Source organism: Elephantulus edwardii, unplaced genomic scaffold (genome assembly GCF_000299155.1).
Source record: "Elephantulus edwardii isolate Elephantulus edwardi_28Jun2011 unplaced genomic scaffold, EleEdw1.0 scaffold00140, whole genome shotgun sequence".
NCBI lineage: Eukaryota > Metazoa > Chordata > Mammalia > Macroscelidea > Macroscelididae > Elephantulus > Elephantulus edwardii.
Window position 1 is genome coordinate 4,604,476 of NW_006399890.1, and position 12,698 is coordinate 4,617,173.

Here is a 12,698-nt window from a genome sequence, read left to right on the forward strand (position 1 = left end):
GACTGGGATAATTGGGATGGGAGTGTCAGAGACAGTGCGATTGGCACAGGACAGAGCAGAGTTAAGGGCTGTTGTACATAGGGTCGCTATGAGTCGCAGGCGACTCGACAGCACATAACAACAACAACATAACCTCATCAACATTTCCTTTTAAAAAAAGTGTTATGACTTAGTTGTCATATAAAGGGGAGATAAAAGCATATGGCTGAAGGATATGGCTGACAGGTGTTAACCAGCTGCAATCAAGTTGATTCCAACTCACAGTGACAGCAAGTGTCCCACAGGAGAACTGAGCCCTGGAAGGTTGTCAGTGCTGTGACCGTTCAGTAGATCACCAAGCATGTCCTCTGAAGTGCATCTGGGTTGATTAGAACCATCCACCTCTCAATCAGTAGCTTAGCAGTTAGCTCTCTGCACCATCACCCACCACCACCCCTAGGAAAAAACAAAACATTCACCCTCAAATGAATTCCCACTCATGGTAACCTCGTAACTATTCCCACTCAGGGACTACAAGATGCAACTGTCCAAGCACAATCCTAGGAAACGTAATTAAGGGGTCAGATCTTGTTCCTACCTATCAATCACTGTGAATGTGATAGCTATGCTCGCAGTCTAACACACCACTTCCAAAACCACAGGGAATGCTGCCAATACAAGAAGAACGCTTGGTAAAGCTCCAAACAAAACAAATTACAGACTTCTCTCCATTTCTACAACAGTTTTCATGCCTGGAAATTTAAACTGTGCTTGTGGAGTTGGTTCTAGGCTCAATCATTTTTGCGTTTCCCTACTGCCTGGTGGACATCTCGAATTCTAGCAGGATATGGGCAACTCTCCACAGTGAGCAACTGCCTTGGGTACTGTAGGCCTTCTGGCCCCAACCCCTAAGTGCAAGTAGCAAGCTATCTCCTATCCTGTGAAAATAAAAACCAAATAGCCTCAAAAGCCAGGACCAGTGTGGCTGAGAATTACTGTGAGAAAGCTAACCTCAGCCCTTCTCCAGACAGACTCTGGGCAGAACAATTTCTCTTGCCCACAACTGCCTCATGAATTGGTGACTATCTCTGGGGGCTAAAAGCCAGCAGCACCCTCTTCCAGTTGGAGGCACCTCATTCATTGCTTTAGTACCACTCTCTCTGAAAGACCTTGACAAATCTCAAAGGTTTAAATGACTAGCTCCTGCAGCAACTGAGAGCCAAGAAACTGTGCTTTTTAAAACATCCTAATCCCTCTGCAATACATCTCTCCAAGAATTTAAACTCAGAATGTCATTATCAAACCATAAAATTAAAACAGTATTAAAAGGGCCTTTTAACACAAATATTCAGCTACTCTAAAAACCTCAAGTGGTCTTTGACTACTTCTGGAAGGCACAAAATGCTGTAAAGTATGGTTTCTGGTAGTCTGGGAAACACAAAGCTCAGGAGTTGACCACAGCTAGGTTCTCCACTTAACAAGGAAGGTCAACTTTTGGTGAGGCATGGAAAGAATGTGTACTTGAAAAGATTCAGCACAACTGACAGAAGGACTATGGCTAAACAAGAGAGAGAGGAAAGGAATCAAAGACAGAAAAGCAATCAGGAAAGAGAACAGGAGGACGAGGCCCTCTTATTAATGTCTCCCACCTTTTATAATGCAGTCTCTAAAGACAACTTTAGGAACTCTATGGCCTTACTACTTTGTTTGTCTTCACAGTATACATTACTACCTATGTGCCAGCCACATCACAAGCATTCAAAGCTTCAGTTAATTGATTCAGTAAGTATTGTATGCCTGCTGTATTCCATAAACTGTTCCAGATACAGGGGGGAAGAAAAGACTGAAACAGACAACACTCTTCTCTCGTGAACTTTCCATTCTAGTGGAGGGCAGAGGGGTTGACTGCTGAAGTAAACATGCCACATGAACAATATGTAATATGTCAGGTGTTGATTAGCACCATGAATGAAAATAAATCAGAGTCAAGGGTTTGAAGAGGGTGGTCAAGGCAGGCATTTCTCACAAGGCATTGGAGCAGAGACCTGAAGGGCATGATTCAGGCAGACTGACATCTAGTTAAAGAGATATCCCATGCAGAAGATTCTGAAAATTAAACCCAAGATATCAAAATTAAATCAATTCATGGATCTTGCATGGAAATTAAGAAAGGGACTGTATCTCATACTCAGTTGGGCACTCAACTGATGCTGCAAATATTTCTTCTCACAGGAAATCAGTTCTGAAGAGTCCAAAACAAAAAGCAGTTATTAACATTGGGTGAACGCCGTAAGTTACCTTAGTTCACTCTGTAAGAATATGCTTTCTCCCCACAGTCAGAATAACTAGCTCTAAATACTCGTAGTATCTTTTGGATTCTTATTTTCCTTACAAGTTGTTGTCTTTGTTGTTGTTATGTGCCATCAGGTCAACTATGACTCATAGCAACCCTATGAATAACAGATATGAACCATGCCCTATCCTGTGCCATCCTCATTATCTCTGACATACTTGAGCCCACTGTTACAGTCATTGTATGTCTAAAGGACACGGGACATGGAGGCACAGGGCCAGCACTGCCCCTCACTGCCTCAGAGCAGAAAGCCAATAAAGAACCCATCACTCAGGCCCATGGTATCTGTAAAGCCAAGCCAACAGAAAGAGGTTAGTTTATTCATTGTTGACTCACAGACTCACAGTTGTGGTACCAAGAATGGAATTTATTAGCGAAGTAAGTTGGAGAGTGGGAGAGGCAAAGAATATCACTCAAAACAAGTCCAGGTTTTAGCCCAAGTTCCAGGGCACAATTCCTCAGTTAGTCCAGGCTCCAGTTTCAGTTCAGCAGTCAAATCCAAATTATCCAGCAAGGTCTGTCTCAGAGCAGTTATGAGTCAGCTTCTCCTTTAAGCATCAGCAATAAAAGCAAAAACCGATGGCCTTTATCTCAGGGCTCCTCTGCTTACACTTTGCCAGTTTCTCCACAATGTCACAATGTCTCCACCACCAGGGTCTTGTTCTCACCAGTGTCTTGCTTCAATCTCTCTCTAAACTTGCTGCCACAAATCTTGCTCACATCAAGTCTTGCTACCTAGTGTAGGAAGTACTCTTTATATTATCCTAATACCACAGCTCTTGGTAATTTTAAGATCATGCTGATTTGCAAAACCATGTATCTGCAGTTAAGGTCACTGGAGACCAGAGGGGACTAACTGTAATGGCTTTAAAAAGCCAGCGTTTGAGCTAGCCCTGAACTGTATCAGTCCATCTCAATGAGAGGCTTCTCTTCCACCCTTCCAAGCATGAAGATCTTTTCCAAGAACTGATCCCTCCTAACAACATGATCCAAGTATGTGAGATGACGTTTCACTATCCATGTCTCCAAGGAGTACCCTATCTGCACCTTTTCAGAGTTCTTCTATTTAGACTAATAACAGATTTGATGCAGAATAGACCAGGAAAAGTCAGCACTGAAAATACAACCAAAGTATCCACACCACAAGTGGCTACAAAACTCAGACACACTGAAATGAAATCATAGTCCTGTAGGCGCCTTTTTGACCCAAGACTCATGAGCTTTGAAGAAACTTACAGAAGTCACTGTTTTCAACCTCTCATCACTAGTCATTCCTTAATGGATGAGTATGGAAATTATATAATCATTTTCAAACTCCACACATGACTCATTTACTCACTTAAAATCATGTCCCATCTCTAGTCTGTTTTAAGATGATAAAAAATATACCAAACTACAAAATGAGTACTCAGCAAGGTCTCTGACATTCTGTCCAAAAAGATGGTGAAAACACACAAACATTATAACTCAGAAGTTTTTTCATTACTTTTTAAATATTTCATTTAAAAAGAAATGCCCAACAACTGAAAATATTTATAATAACTTCTCTCTTTTTATTTCCTCTAAATCAGGAAGGGAGTTTGTCAGTGATGTGTTCTGTCTCCATACCTTTTCAATCTGTCTGTGGAACAGATCATTCAGGAGGATGGACTTTATGTGTGTGTGGCCATCAGGATTGGAGAAAATTCATCAACAGCCTGTGTTATGCAGATGACACAACCTTGCTTGCTGAAACTGAGGGGGACATGAAGCATTTTCTGCAGAAGGACACAGTCTTCAATATGGATTGAAGTTCAACATCAAGAAGACAAAGATTCTCACCAGTGGGTCAACTGGCAGCACCATAGCGGATGAGAAGAGATTTGATGTTGTTACCAATTTCATCTTGCTCAGCTCCACAATCAACATCCTTGGCACCAACAGTCAGAAAATCAAAAGATGAACTGCATTGGGAAAATTGGCTGTCAAGGACCTCTCCAAAGTGCTAAAGACCTAAGATGTCAGTCTAGAGATTAAGATGCACCTAATCCAGGCATGGTCTTCACAATTACTTGCAATGCATCAAAGAAATGGAAAATTACGAAGAGTTACAGAAGAAGAACAGATAGAGTCTTTTGAGTTGTGGTACTGGAGAAGAGTACTGAATATATCATAGACTCTCAGGAGTACAAATGGGTCTGTCTTGAGGAAGGTGAAACCAAGTTTCTCTATGGAGACAAGGATTTTGAAGCTCCACCTCACATACTTTGGGCACATGGCCATGAGGGACTGGTCGTTGGAGAAGGACATTATGCTTGGAAGAGTGCAGTGACAGCACAGGAAGTTAAGACCCCAAATGAGATAGACGGACACGGTAACTGGGGCAATGGAGTTAGGTATGTCAGTTAGACTGGCTCAGGATAGGACAGGGTTCAGCGCTATTGTACACAGGTTCATTATTAGTCATGGGCAACTCGATGGCATGGACCACCACCACGACACGCTTGATGTTGCTGTTCCCACGTGGTACAACTGAACTGTTTTCCCATGTTTATCATAAAATCAATAAGGCTGCACCAAAATACATGTTACAACCTAAATATACATGTATTTATGACAGAAACCTGGGATAGAGGATCCCTTATATCTTGCATGCACTACGTTAGTGATATTTCTTCCTCTTTCTTCAAAAGTCACCTCAGAATGGCTTTCATTTGGGCAACTGAACCTCCTTTGTCCACGGAAATGTTTTCATTTTTAATAAGTATTAGTGATTAAAAGTTTTCTGAGAAAATTAAACTCAAATTAAGCAGTTACTTCTTTCCATCTGGAAAATGAAATGGTACCATACAGGAGATAATAAACAAACTTTTGACAGAAACACTGCTAGATTGCAAACTACTTTCCCTACAGTACACTGCATTTAAAGAAATAGACATCAAAATACACCATGCAAAAATGAAAACAAAAACCATAATCCTGGAGGAAATATTTTCAGCATAGATGAACAGTTCTTGCAAATTGCTTAAGAGGAAAAGAAGTAGCTTAAAAAGAGACCTAAGTTTAAAAACTACAACTGGCCAATCAACAAATAACAATGTAGCATCAAAGAAATGTACTCTAAAATAATGAGAAACTACCAAATCAACTAATAGTTTTTCTTTGTTTAAATAATGCCTATTGTTACCTCTGTAAATGTCTATTAAAATTAATTAAAAAATGCCTATTGTTGAAAAGAAGGAGCAAGCTTCTTCTTAAAAAAAAAAAATTAAAATGGTGGATGATGCTGGCACAGCAACAAGGCCCGGAGTATGGGTTGGGGACCCTGGGATGGGAGCCTGTGGTGGTTTCCACGGAGGATTCAGCAGGAGTCTGTGGGGTCAGGGTCCATGCCAAGGACGGGGCTGTGAGAGGGGCCACAGAACTCTAGAAGCCAAGGACAAAGAGTGGCTGCCCATCACCAAGCTGGGCCATCTCCTCTCAAAGATATGAAGATCAAATCCTTGGAGATCTATCTCTTTTTACTGCCCATCAAGGAGTCTGAGATCACTGACTTCTTCCTGGGAACGTCCCTTCAGGATTGTTGTTGTTGTTACGTGCCATCAAGTTGCCTGCAACTCATAGTGACCCTATGTACAAGAACCATAAATCCTGCTCTATCCTGTGCCAATCTCATTGTCTCTGACACACCTACGCCCATTACCCCAGTCACGGAATCAATCCATCTCCTCAAGGGACCTCCTCTCCTGTGGCTGTCCCTCCACCCTTAAGGATTAGGTCTTGAAAATCATGCTTATACAGAAGCAGACACCTGTTAGCCAGCCAGAAACCAGGTAAAAGGCATACTTTGCCACTGGGCACTATAATGGCCATGTTGGTTTGGGTGTTAAGTACTCCAAGGAGTCAAGTGATATCCATGGGGCCATTATCCTGGCCAAGCTCTCCACTGTTCCTCTGCTCAGTGCCTACTAGGGGAACCAATTGGCAAGCCTCACACCATTCCTTGCATGGTGACCAGGCACTGTGCTGGTGCGTCTGATCCCTGTACCCCAAGGCACTGGAGGTCTGAGCCCCAAACCCAAGGAGCTGCTGCTGATGGCTGGAATTGACAGCAGCTACACGTCAGCCTGGGGATGCACAGCTACCCTGGGCAACTTCGCCAAGGCCGCCTTTGATGCCATCTCCAAGACCTACAGCTACCTAACTCCGGACCTCTGGAAAGAGACCATGTCCACCAAGTCTCCCTACCAGGAATTCACTAACCATCTTGTAAAGACCCACATCAGAGTCTCTATGCAGAGGACCGAGACTCCAGCTGTGGCCTCCACAGAGTGGTTTTTTGTATAACAGGAATAACATGAATTAAGTCAGGGGTTGCTGCTGTTGTTGTTGCTGCTGCTGTTAAGTGCCGTCGAGTTGCAGGCGACTCCTAGCGACCCTATGAAGGAGAGTCCTCAACACTTGGGTGCCTTTCTTCCTCTCTCCAGGTTCACAGGGTTTCCAGAGGCAAGCTATTACAGAAGTGGATGCCACTCTTCCTTCTAAGCTTGTTTTAATCGGGGAGCTCCACCCCACTCTCTGGCCACATTGGGTAACCAGCCATTAACGCATTTGACACATTAGTGTCACAGTGTTCAGCCTCATAGCAACCACAAGTGACCACTGTAGGGCAACTTGTACACCAGGGCTATACGACCTAGAGGAATGTCTGAACAAAAGCAATGAAAGACTGGCCCGAGGGCCGGAGACCCCCATTCATCTGGCAAGTCTGCTCTGCCAACCCCCTCGTGGGCCCCAAAGAACCACCGCACGTACTCGGAGTCCTCAAACCTACCGCACCTCCAGAAGCCAGAGACTGGATCCAGGTGCCATTAAATATCCCAAACCCCTAGGTGGGCTTGACCTTTTCAGTCGTGGGTAGGGAATGAAAAGAAGGAACAAGCTCTGGTGCTACAGTGGTTAACACAGAGCTACTAACGAAAAGATTGAACCCACAACCATGCACTCCATTTAGAAAACCCATGGGGCCGGTATAGACCATTTACAATAATACCATTTCTCTATCCTAGAGAGTCACCCTGAGTCTGACCCAACTCAATGGATGTTGAGTTTTGGGAAGAGTTAAAAAGAAAACTCAAACTCACTGTTGTGTAGTCAGAACTGATTCACAATTTATCCTTCACTGGGTTTTCTAAGCTTGAAATCACATAAAAGGAAGCTGCCCATCTTTCTCTTCCTGGCTGCTGGTGAACTCGTATTACCAGAGAGGCTCAGCCTCTGGGTTAGCAATGCAAGAAACAGCACATTTAATTGTTCAACCTTTCAGATGGACAGTATGGTTAACAAACTACATGGCAAAGTCGTAAAGATATACCCTGACCTAAGAAATCCACTTGCAGGAGCACATCCTGAAGCAAAAACCATGCTTTACAGGATGTGTATCACAGCATTATAAAACACTGGAAACAACCTAAATGTCCAAGCAGAAGGCTATGATTTAATAAGTTATGGCAGAGCCATGCCAAGAAGTGCCACAGTCATTAAATATACTGTTATAAAAGAATTCATGACAGCATATTAAAATATTAATGACATATTAAGTTTTAAAAGGCAATATATATATTCATACACACACACGCATCATTCAGCAGCATATACATATACATGGTGACCTCTTTACAATGTTTACAACAATACTAATTTTACATTTTATTTTTATCTTTATGGTATTTGAAAGAAGACTTTCAATATATACAGTCAAATTAGAAATAACTGTTTCTGTGATTTTTCCCCTTTTCCAATTATCTACAATAGATAATTTTTAAAATCAGATCATTATCTTTTTAAAATCTCTTCTGCTCAATTTGCTAGAACCTGACGTGTACAATTTCATAAATCTTCTCAGACACAGGATACTTAAAAGAACAGAATATCCAGAAATAGCTCATGTGTCAAATTTCATTGCATCCATTCAATGGTTCTAATGCTTTGTGTCATAATCTTATCTAGTGTAAACTGAGATTGGAACATTTCTTTAACCAGAAAACATGCTAACCGCTGCATTGCCAAGCAATTGGGGAAAGGGCAGTAACTGAAAGATCTTTTCTTTCAAGTCATTAAATCATATTTCAAGTTAAATAATAACAGAACTGAACTAAAATTATTTATTCTCTTGAACAAATTCTAATGTGAGGGTCTGGTATGTAATAAGCACTATTATTAATTCATTTGACTGGCAAAGCTCCTTTCAATACTTTAAATAGAAGATAAAAGAAAATGAAGTCTGAAAGGTTAATCTGAACCTAAAGTTAAAATCTAAACCTAAAGCTCAGTGGAACAACAGCCTCTCTTATAAAAATTCCTCTGTTGCATTCAGATGACCCTGACTGTTTTATCCTCAGCTGCTACGTCTGATCCATAAAGCTCTCCTCCTCTGGCATATGCAAGAGACGCCCACTCTAAGCCTGAACCTCCAAACCAAAACGCAATTTGCCGAAAATGAAGTCAGATGGGCCCATAATGACAACTCCAATGGTAAAATCATGCAATGCTTTATTTGAATCAAATTTCAGTGAAAGCAGGCCAGCAACTGAAGCCACCTGTTACTTGCCCAGAACCCTCTTTTAGCTGCTCCGCCACAAACTACTATAAATATTCATTCTTTATGAAATCACTCACAGGTCATTTTTAAAGGGAAGGTTATCAATGGGACAGCTGGTATTAGACTAGCTGTATTTAAAGGCTCTATGTCTGCATTTTAGAAGGCACTGGTAATTGAGAACACTGATGTATATTATTACTGCACTGGTGGTGGAAATGAATGAATAATATTATTAGGTGCATAATTCCCAAGAGCATTCTATTTGATAATTGAACTATGAGAACCAAAATCGTTTGAATTCTACAAAATACTATTTGCCTGAACAGTACGCACTTCTTTTCAAAATGTTCATTGCATAATACCAGTGTTACAAATAACCCCTTTAACCTGCAGTAACAACAGCCTAGATTTTCAACAGCTATCAAAATAGATTTCAGTGTCCACTCTACTCAAGTGTGTTATAAGATCTTAAGATTGTCAAGGAATGCCGGGATGTGGTAACTTAATGTGTCAACAATATCCCAGCCGACTCCACCAACTACAGAGAAATAGAGACAGCAAGAAACAGTTCAAAGAAAAAAAGATCAATTAGAGGGAAGACAAAGGAGGCGATCATGTCCAAGTATAGGTAAAGTCCTAGCTCCTTGCTGACATGATGGGTCCCCTCAAATAGGAAGCCTCAGGGGAGACTACACTGTGCTGAAAACGCACATCATTCATTTCATATAACAGAGAACACCCCTTTTGTGCAACTCATTCTGCTGGCCGTAGGGTGCTCATAAAAATGTAGGACACCCAGTAAAATTTTAATTCCAGAGAAGCTACACATAAGCGTTTTGGTAGAAGTACTGTTGTGTATGTCCCATTATTCACAATTTATTCACAAGTAAAATTTAACTGGGTGCCCTGTATTTTATTTGGCAGGCCTAAAAAAAGGAAGGCAAAACACAAAACCTTCCCCCCGGACCCAATGTTCCCGTGAAGGATGCTGATAAACAGAAAGCGGGACTCTTTAAACTTTTTCTTTTTAAAAAAATCTAAACTACAGACAAGTTGAATTAACAACACAGTTTTCCTCTAGGCACAACAAGTCTTGACTTCTACTATATTTTATGTCAACATCAAGAAAACAAAAAACCTCACCACTGGACTAGCAGTCAATGTCATGACAGAAGGGGGAAAAGACTGAAATAGTGATTTCATCTTACTTGGATCCACAATTAACACCCTTGGTATCAGCAGTCAGAAGACCAGGGGATAATGCTACAACATTAGGCAAGTCTGCTGTGAGGGACCCTGCCTAAGTCCTGAAGAGCAATGATGTCAGTTTACACACTAAGACATGTATCATTCAACCCATAGTTTTCCCAGTCGCCTGCTATGTATCTTAGAGCTGAACAATGATAAAGAATGACAGAAGAAGAATCGATGCCTTTGAGTTGTGGTGCTGCAGAAGAATACCAAATGGCCTGTGGACTGCCAAAAAAATAAACAGGTAAGTCTTGGAGAAGGTGCAAGCACAGTGCTCCTTGGAAGCAAGGATGGGAAATCTGTCTCACATACTTTGGACATGATGTTAGGTGAGGCTACTCATTGGAAAAGGGGCCCATGCTTGGAAAGGTGGACGGTCTATGAGGGAGAGAAAGCTCTTCAAGGAGATAGATTGATATAGTGACTGTGGCAATGGGCTCAAGTGTGTTAGGGGTGACAAGGATGGTGCAGCATAGGACAGGGTTCAGTTCTGTTGTTCACAGGCTATGGGTCATACTCAATTCAATGGCACCTAATAACAACAACAATATTATAGGTAACCATTTAACAATAAGATGGATATGTCATACACCTTCACTCCTAAAGACTTCAACGCATCCCCAAATAACAAGGGCATGCTCTGCTGTGACCAAGGTACAATTATAACATTGTTATTGTTGTTGTGTGCCATGGAGTCACTTGTGACTCATAAAGACCCTATGTACAATAACCCTGAAACCTGCTCTATCTTGAGCCAACTTTACTGTCACTGACACACCTATGCTCATTACCCCAGTCACTGAATCAATCCATTTCACAGACGGTCTTTCTCTCTTTCTCTGTCCCTTCACCCTTCCAAGCATGGTGTCCTTCTCCAAGGACTGGTCACTCCTTGCATCATGCCCAAAGTATGTCAGACTAAGCCTCAGAATTCTTGCCTCCAAGGAACAGTCTGGTTTCACCCTCACTAGGACAAACTTGTTTGTTCTCCTGGCAGTCCACGGTTTCACAGAATTTAAAATTGATAGAGTATTATTCCACAGTTAAATTTAACCAGTTGTCCCAATACTGTCTTTCTCTGCAATCTTTTTGGGTTATATTTCCCCTAGTCTAAGGACCAATCCAGAATCCTACACTTAATTTATTTGTTATTATTTCAATAGCTTCCTTTACTCTAGAACAATGCCTGGGCTAGAAGTCCTTCAACCCACAGTGTTGAGTGCTGAGCTACTGATAGGCAGTGGCTGTGTGGGGGCAAAAAGCAGCAGCAGCACCTCCATTTTTGTCCTCAGACAAACGTCTCTGACCTATGCAATGTCTGGACAACAGCTGGTGAGCACCATTCTCCAGTCGAACCACATGGGGAGTGGCAAAGTCCTCGAGCATTTCCTATTTTAACTATGGAAGTCGCCTCTCAATGAGAAGGCGGAGGCTCTTCAAAAATATGAGCAGCAGTTGTTCTTGCCCAAATTTCCTCTATCTGCATTCTAACCCCATGCACACCCCCAACCCCATACACACCCGCAATAACTTCCACCAGCAGTTTAATATCAGAATCACCCATGAGGCTCAAGTTTGACCTTATAACGCACAATTTCAGTATTTCAGCTGTGCTCAGATCATCTGCAAAGACCACAATAATCTGGAAAATGTGCTGACACAGCTCATTCATTCACAAAAGGAAAATGTGAAAGAGGGAGATTTGGGGTTTTTCTAAAAAAATATCTTTTTCAAGAGAAACAAGGAGAAACCTTTTTCCTTTCCACTAACACTTGTTCAGTGAAAGGTAAAGGTGAAGTCCTATCAAAGAATGCAAAGCAAAGCATAATTATTTTCTTGTTTGGCTGAGGTATACAAAAATACTCAAAGGTTTCCCAATGAACAGTTTTAAGTTGGATAATAGCTTTTGTCCAGTATTACTTCTTTTTAAAACACACAAAACTTTGTCATGTATTTTTAAAAATCTAGGTTTGCTAATTTACATATATAGTCTTTATGACATGCTTTAAATGTCCACATGAACACTCCTAAGGAAATACTTGTAGGAGGGGGGATGGTGGTCACAATGCAACGATTTATAACTTTTCCCAAAAGAAATTAGTCTACACTGACATCTCAGTTCCTCAGACTTGAAGAGACGTTACCTGACATTCCAATCAATGATAAGGGTGAAAGTGGAGACAAATTTAATTTTTTTTTTTGACCGGCAACATGACTTTTGTATTGACAGACATTTGGTTCTTAATAATAACATCCAAAATGCGTTCTGTTCTTATAGTGCTGCATCAGGTCGAGGGTGTGTGTACAAATTTAATTTTGACATGTTACAAATGGGTCGGTTCACTGAGGGCTGAGTTACATGGCTGAAAATCCAGTTTGGATCATCAAGTCTGAGCCTTGGTCTCGACCTAGAGGTGGCTGGTGTTGATCAAGTATATCTTTCAGCTCTAGCTAGTGAGTAAAAGCTATTGGGGGGGAGGGGCAAACAGACCTGTATACACCCCCCCAAAAAAACCCCAAAACCTCTTGTAGTCA

The 12,698-nt window shown here is 41.5% G+C and overlaps 1 protein-coding gene and 1 pseudogene across 2 annotated transcripts in view; one reads left to right on the top strand and one right to left on the bottom strand.

The window, feature by feature from the left end:
• Positions 1 to 12,698, bottom strand: part of SAMD4A (sterile alpha motif domain containing 4A) — a 314,011-nt gene that overhangs the window by 279,373 nt on the left and 21,940 nt on the right. The window lies entirely within an intron of this gene.
• Positions 5,585 to 6,658, top strand: LOC102855129 (annotated as a pseudogene).